This window comes from Capra hircus, chromosome 15 (genome assembly GCF_001704415.2).
Source record: "Capra hircus breed San Clemente chromosome 15, ASM170441v1, whole genome shotgun sequence".
In the NCBI taxonomy this organism is placed as follows: Eukaryota; Metazoa; Chordata; class Mammalia; order Artiodactyla; family Bovidae; genus Capra; species Capra hircus.
This window is the reverse complement of record NC_030822.1, coordinates 62,301,123-62,308,910: the sequence shown is the minus strand read 5'-3', so window position 1 is coordinate 62,308,910 and position 7,788 is coordinate 62,301,123. Positions and strand designations below refer to the sequence as shown.

At 39.0% G+C, this 7,788-nt stretch overlaps 1 pseudogene; it reads left to right on the top strand.

Annotated features, from left to right (window-relative positions):
* On the top strand, positions 3,087-3,965 carry LOC108637618 (annotated as a pseudogene).

Here is a 7,788-nt window from a genome sequence, read left to right as displayed (position 1 = left end):
GATTCCATGGAGGATGTCACAGAAAACCCACTCCAGTATTCATGCCTGGACAGAGGAGCCTGGTGGGCTATAGTTCATAGGGTTGCAAAGAGTCAGACATGACTGAAGTGACTTAGCATGCATGTACAATAAGCATTTAGGAAGTTGAATTAATATGGCTTTGTGGTTACTGGTCAGACTTCAATAAGTCAGAAGGCCCAGGTGCCAAGGGCCATCACTGGAACTAGACTGCAGCATGCATGCTCCAGGTGACTCTGACTACTCACCCCAGTGCTCCAGAGAAGCCCGATTTTATTCCAGCTCCCTGCAGCTGCTGCCCCCTTCACCCCATGCCTACACCATTCTCTGAAGTCCTAGGCCTCATACACCACATTTACAAATGCATATATGACCTTGAGAAAACAACCACCATTTACTAATCCTATGTGAAACTATGCTGAGTTACAAAATAATCAACTTCCAGAAAATAGCCTGTCTACTTTAAGTTAGATATTCCTTGCCCTCTGTTCATTATAGGATATATTTAGAGCTCATTATCACTTAGTTATTAATTCTAATAAAGTTCTGAACCTCTAAAACCGTTTTTCTGTCTCATTTTCCTTTATTAGCACAATTTCATCATGCTGACCTGACAAAGGTCTTCTTGCTCATCAATCAAAATCGAAGGCATAGTTTTGATGTTACATCTACATTGAAACACTGAACCTCTCAGCTTAAGGTATATTCATAACTTGGGGTATTCTGAGTTTCCAGGGCAAAATAAATCAGCACCAACTATTTTTGTGCTCCATTACCATCCTAATGACAATATGGTAGAGAAACGTTCATAATCTGTCATTTATTTTAGGAATTTAGAATTTAGATCATTAATACTCAGCAAAAAGGATTATGGGCAATACAAATAAAAAGAAATATTAATATTAGCTCAGGAATATAGGCAACACATATCAACACAATGCCTAGTAGAGCATTTTTTGAAATACAATAATCATTTGGAAATTCTTCATCAGCTTAGAACCATCTTTTTCAACCTAGGAGTGATTATAAAGGGACTGGGTCAATACAGCCTATACTCCCATTAAGATCTCATCCCATTAAGATAATGGATGAAAATATGAAGCAAAATTAAGAATATATATTTTTACACCCTGTATAATGTTACATGCTTTCCTCCCATTCTCAGACCCACTACCCTAAGTTTAGGTTTCTTTAGTAGGTAAAGCTCAGGTACAAACTGTGGGTGAAATGGAGACAGCATGAGACAGACAGGGAATACAAGATTTAGGGCAGAAAAGGTGGCCCATCAACACTTCTTAGGTCCTGAGAAGAGCTCCTTTTCCCTTTTCATGATACTAGAAACCTAGGAAGGTGGGAAGAAATATAGACAGATGTAAGATAGTTCGACTTGTCCCCTTGCTCAACAATACTGCAAAAGCAGTATTTAGTGACATAAAGTCCTGTCCAAGGCATCCTGATGATGACTGGCTATTTAGTGAGAAGAAACACTGGGACATGATCCAGGTAAAGAAATGGACTTCCTGTCTGCACAGGAAAATTGAGGGTTTCATATCTTCTTCGCTGTGCGCTATCTTTTGCTGTAAACGTAAATGGAGTTATTCCCAGCTTAGTGGGATTAGGATTGAGGTGGGTGACAGATACAGCTTCCAATTATTCCCAGGGGTGAAAAAATGAGCGAGAGTTCCACTACTACTGTGTCTTCCAGGATTGTTAAAACAAAAAGACTTGGGATTTAGAATTGATGCTGGGAAAGTATTATATTTATAAGAGATATAGAAGCTACATAGTAATAACACAAATTGTAGGCAAAATTTATCACCTCCCTGGATGCCATTCCTTAAATAGCACCTACTTGGTTAATACTTAGTACCTCATATCAGTAACCATAGTGGCATATGGATTTTAATATTGCTGCTAAATTCCATACAATTGATAAATGCAAAGATGAATTAGCATTATTTCCTTTTCTCAACAGAACTAAGTTGGTGTGAAGTTGGACCAGCCTGTACAACAGAACCAGAAATTTTTTCCCTTTCCAGGTCATGGAGAAAGAAACCGAGCAAGGAAATTGAATTTAAATCTGAAAGAGATGGGTCTAATACTTGTCAAGCATGTCTGCTTCTGCTGCTGCTGCTAAATTGCTTCAGTCGTGTCCGACTCTGTGCGACCCCATCAACGGCAGCCTATGAGGCTCCCCCATCCCTGGGATTCTCCAGGCAAGAACACTGGAGTGGGTTGCCATTTCCTTCTCCAATGCATGAAAGTGAAAAGTGAAAGGGAAGTCGCTCAGTCGTGTCTGACTCTTAGCGACCCCATAGACTGCGGCCCACCAGGCTCCTCCGTCCATGGGATTTTCCAGGCAAGAGTGCTGGAATGGGGAGTCATTGCCTTATCTGTCAAGCATGTCTACCTAGGCTAAAATATTTAATCCTTTCAAAGCCTTCTGAGGCATGCGTGTGTGTGAGTGTGTGTGTGTTTGTGCACACTAGGTCACTGCAGTTGTGTCTGACTCTTTGTGACCCTATGGACTGTAGCCCTCCAGGCTCTCTGTCCGTGGGATTCTCCAGGTAAGAATACTGGAGTGGGTTGCCATGCCCTCCTCCAGGGAATCTTCCCAATCCAGGGATCAAACCCATGTCTCTTATGTCTCTTGCATTGGCAGATGGGTGCTTTACTACTAGCACCATGTGGGAAGCCCATCTGAGGCATAGGCGTTTTATGCTTTATAGGTAAAGAAACTGAGGCTTAGGAATTTAAGCAGCTAACTGGAGGTGGCACAGCCAGAGAGTGGCAGGAGCCAGATGCAAACATAGGTATTTTATGTGTATATTTCTTATTCCAAATTCTGAACTCTGTCCTCAAGCATTTTAGTTAACACTGAAGCTATTTTACAGATAAGAAAACCAATAATTAGCTTTTTCTATCCTTTGTCAGGTAAGAAAACTGCAGCTCAGAGTAAAGCTTTTTCCCAAAGTTACATAATTACTTAATGCCACAGAATTCAAACCTACTTTTTCACAACAGATTTGCTGCCAGGATACAAGTAGCACAACTAAATCTAAACCAAAATGGGAAAGAAAAAGACTCATGCCAATATTGTTCTCACTAAACATAGATTACAGCAAGTCTACACCACAAGGTCTACAAACATGGCGGTATCAACAAAAGAACCACAGGAAAAATTTGAGAAGGGGGTGACTGATACAGGATAGGATTTCTTCAAGTATGCCTGGATCTTGGACAAAGTGAAAGCTGCACGTGGGCATGGTATCATCATTGAAATTTCCTGTAGAAATTCAAGACCAGCAAGTAGTCTCACTGATGCCCTGGAACACAGAGGCTACAAAAAGCATGACTATAGGCACACCTTAGGTTTACTGTGCTGTCCTGAATGTTGCTACTGGTGTTGGTGAAGTTGAAGCAGGTATCTCCAAGAATGGGCAGACCCATGAGGGTGTTCTCTTCTGGCTTGTAGACTGAGAATGAAACAACTAATTATTGGTATTAAAATGGATTCCACTGAGACACCCGGCAGCCAGAAGAGATATGAGGAAATCGTTAAGGAAGTCAGCACCTACATTAAGAAAACTTGCAATAGCTCCAACACGTATCATTTGTACCAGTTTCTGTTTGGAAGAGTGACAGCATGCTGCAGCCAAATGCAAACACGTTTTGGCTCAAGTATTACAAAGTCACTCATAAAGACGACAATGCCAATGAAACCATGCTGCTTGAACCTCTGGATCCTGCCACCAACTCTTCCATCTGACAAACCCTTGCATCTACCCCTCCAGAGTGTCTACAAAATTGGTAGTATTGGTACTGTCCCTGTGGAGACGGGTGTTCTCAAACCCAGCATAATGGTCACATTTACTCTAGTCAACATTACAACTGAAGTCAGATCTTTTGAAATGCATTGTAAAGCTTTGAGTGAACCACACAAATAGTGGAAAATTCTTAAAGAGATGAGAATACCAGATAACCTTACCTGCCTCCTAAGAAACCTGTATATGGGTCAAGAAACAACAGTTAAAATTGGACATAGAACAATGAATGGGTTCAAAATTGGGAAATAAGTACACCAAGGCTGTTTATTGTCACCTTGCTTATTTAACTTCTATGCCAAGTACATCATGTGAAATGCCTGGCTGGATGAATCACAAGCTGGAATCAAGATTGCCAGGAGAAATATCAATAATCTCAGATAAGCAGATGAGGCAGTTACCACCCTTATGGCAGAAAGTCAAGAAGAACTAAAGAGCCTCTTGGTGATGGTAAAAGAGAAGAGTGAAAAAGCTGACTTCAAACTTAACATTCAAAATGAAGATCATGGCATCTGGTCCCATCATGTCATGGCAAAGAGATGGAGAAACAATGGAAATAGTGACAGATTTTATTTTCTTGGGTTCCAAAATCACTGCATATGGAGACTGCAGCCTTGAAATTAAAAGAGACTTGTCCTTTGAAAGAAAAGCTATGACAAATCTAGACAGCATATTAAAAAGCAGAGACATTACTTTGCCAACAAAGGTCTGTATAGTCAAAGCTATGGTTTTCCCAGTAGTCATGTATGGATGTGAGAGCCAGACCATAAAGAAGGCTGAGTGCCAAAGAATTGATATTTTTGAACTGTGGTGCTGGAGAAGACTCTTGAGAGTCCCTTGGACAGCAAGGAGATCAAATCAGTCAATTGCAAAGGAAGTCAACCCAGAATATCCATTGCAAGGACTGATATTGAAGCTGAAGCTCCAACACTTTGGCCACCTGATACAAAGACCCGACTCACTGGAAAAGACCCTGATGCTAGGAAAGATTGAGGGCAGGAGGAGAAGGGGATGACAGAGGATGAGACAGGTAGATGGTATCATCGACTCAAAGGACCCAAACTCCAGGAGATAGTGAAGGACAGGAAAGCCTGGAGTGCTGCAGTCTATGGTGTCACAAAGAGTCAGACATGACTGAGTGACTGAACAGCAACAACTTTCCAGGCACAAGATGGACTTCAATGTCAAGAACATATCTTTCAAAGATGTTGATTGTGGCATTGTGACTTGTGAAAGCATAAATGACCCACCAGTGGAAGCAGCTGGCTTCACAGCTCAAGAAATTATCCTATGGCATCCAGTCCAAATCACTGCCAGCTCTGCCCTTGTGCAGTTCGTGTTGCTTCCAAGTTTGCTGTACTGAAGAAGAAGGTTGATTATTATTCTGGGAAGAAGCTGGAAAGTGGCTCCAAATTCTGTAAAGCTGGTGACGCTGGCATGGTTCATATGGTTCCTAGAAAGCTCATGCATTTTGAGAGCTTTTCTGACAGTCCTTCTTAGGATTTTGCTGCCTGTGACATGAGACAGACGGCTGTCTTGAGTGTCAGTGGATGAGAAGACAGCTGGAGCTGGGAAGGTCACTAAGTCAACCCAGAAAGTTCACAAAACTAAGTGAATAATATGCCTAATACCTGCCATCCTAGTCTTAATCAGTCCTTAAGTGTGGAAGAATATTCTCAGAACTGTTTGCTTCTGTTGGCCATTTAAGTTTAAAGGTAAAAGACTGGTTAATGTAAACTGTAAAACTTTCAAAAGGAAAGGCAAATGTGTTGTGGACTGCTTCTGTTTTTGTGTGTATGGCAAGTTTAAGTTGTCAGTTTTTTAAATCAGCAATTTTTTTGCTCTTTTTGAAATTTTTTTATTGGAATATAGTTGATTTACAATTTCTGTTGGATTCTGATATACAGTAAATATAATAGCTTTGAAGCATATACATTACCATATGTAAAATAGATAGCCAGTACGAGTTTGATGTATGGTACAAGGAACAAAAAGCCAGTGCTCTCTGACAACTTAGAGGGGTGGAATAGAGAGGGAGGTGGAGGGGGGAGGTTCAATAGGAAGGGGCCATATGCATACCTAATGCTGATTCATGTTGATGTATGGCCAAAAAAACCACCATACTCTTGTAAAGTAATAATCCTCTAATTTAAAAAATACAATATAAAAATAAATAAAATCAGTAATATCTAAAGGAAACAAGTTGACCAAAAAGCTGTTATTGAAGTTGGAGACACATTAAAACAGAATTTAATGAGAAACCTATATCCTCTTTTGGTCAAGACTATAAATCTCTATAATACTTCTGCTGCTAAGTCGGTTCAGTCGTATCTGACTCTTAGCGGCCCCATGGACTGCATCCCACCAGGCTCCTCCATCCACGGGATTTAAAAGATTTAAGTAAGAGTTTCCTATAATCTATTTTTGGTGTTTTATCTGCTGAAATCAAAATTTGATAATTCTGGGTTAACATTTTTTTCTGGGTAGGAATTTTGCTCTTTTCTCCTTGTCTAAGAGGAAGAATCAGTTATATATTTTAAGGACACAGTGAAAAGCTGTGGGAGGTGGTCTGTTGGTTGCAAATCTTCATAGGCTAGGACAGATAAGCAAAAAAATTTTTTATAGATAAGATCTTATGAAAAGACCACATTCATATATCTGGTAAAGATGAAAATTCTAATTTGAAAAGATACATGCACCACCATGTAAATATCTACAATATTTACAGCAGCAAATAGTTACAATAACCAAGACATGGAAGCAACCTAAATGCCCATTGACAGATCTGCCAATGGGCACTTAGTTTGTTTCCATACAGTGGAATATTACTCAGGCATGAAAAACAATGAAACATGGCCATTTATAGCAACATGGATGTACCTAAAGTTGTCATACTAAGTGAAGTCAGTTAGACAAAGACAAATACCATATGATATCACTTATCTGTGGAATCTTAAAAAAATTATTAAAATGAACTTATTCACAAACAAAAATAGACTCACACACATAGAAAACAAACTTATGACTACCAAAGGTAAAAGGGGAGGAGGAGGGATAAATTAGGAGTTTGGAATTAACAGACATACACTACAATGTATAAAATAGATAAACAACAAGGATTTACTGTATGGGAAAGGAAAAGCTATATTCGATATCTTATAATAGCCTATCTACAATGGAAAAGAATCTAAAAAAGTTATACATGCACGTATCACTGAAGCACTTTGTGGTATGCCTGAAATTAACATTATAAATCAACTATACTTCATTTTTTTTAAAAAATGCTGCAATATAAAAGTCCATGTGCTGCATACAAAATTTTGTGTAATTAGATTAATATTGAGTAAATTTTTCACTATTTAGAATGTGATAGAATGTGAATTCTCATATTTACAAATATTGAACTAATTTAAAGAACCTTAAGTTTAAGGCTTAAATAGTGGTAACTGTCCTGCTAGAGTTCACTGTATCTAGATTCTAGGAAAAGTAAAGATGGTGGGAGTTGAAGAAAAGAAAAAATAAAATAAAATAATAAAAAATTTTTTTTAATGGAAAGAAAACATTCACATCCAGAAACTCTAATTTCTTCTCCAGGACCCTTTCCATTTTGTAGATAATTATAACATTCTACTAAGTCCAATGTTTATCATTTTTTGTCATCTGTAACCTTTGTTGAGCATTTACTACTTAATCTACATAGTATTCATGGTCATCTTGCCTCTTAAAATCTAGATAAGACTGGTCTCCAACACACCTCGTGTTGAAAATCTAAATCTCTGTCCAAGAGTTCTGTGCATTTCTGGGGGACTTTCATTTTCATGACCACCTTCTGCTTCAGCTGACTTCTTGTTCTCCACTTGGCATTGAGAGGGTAACAGGCAGGAAGGCTAGGGGTCTCCAAAGGCTGCAAGTGTCAGACATTTCTTTATCTCTCTCTTAAGCGGCA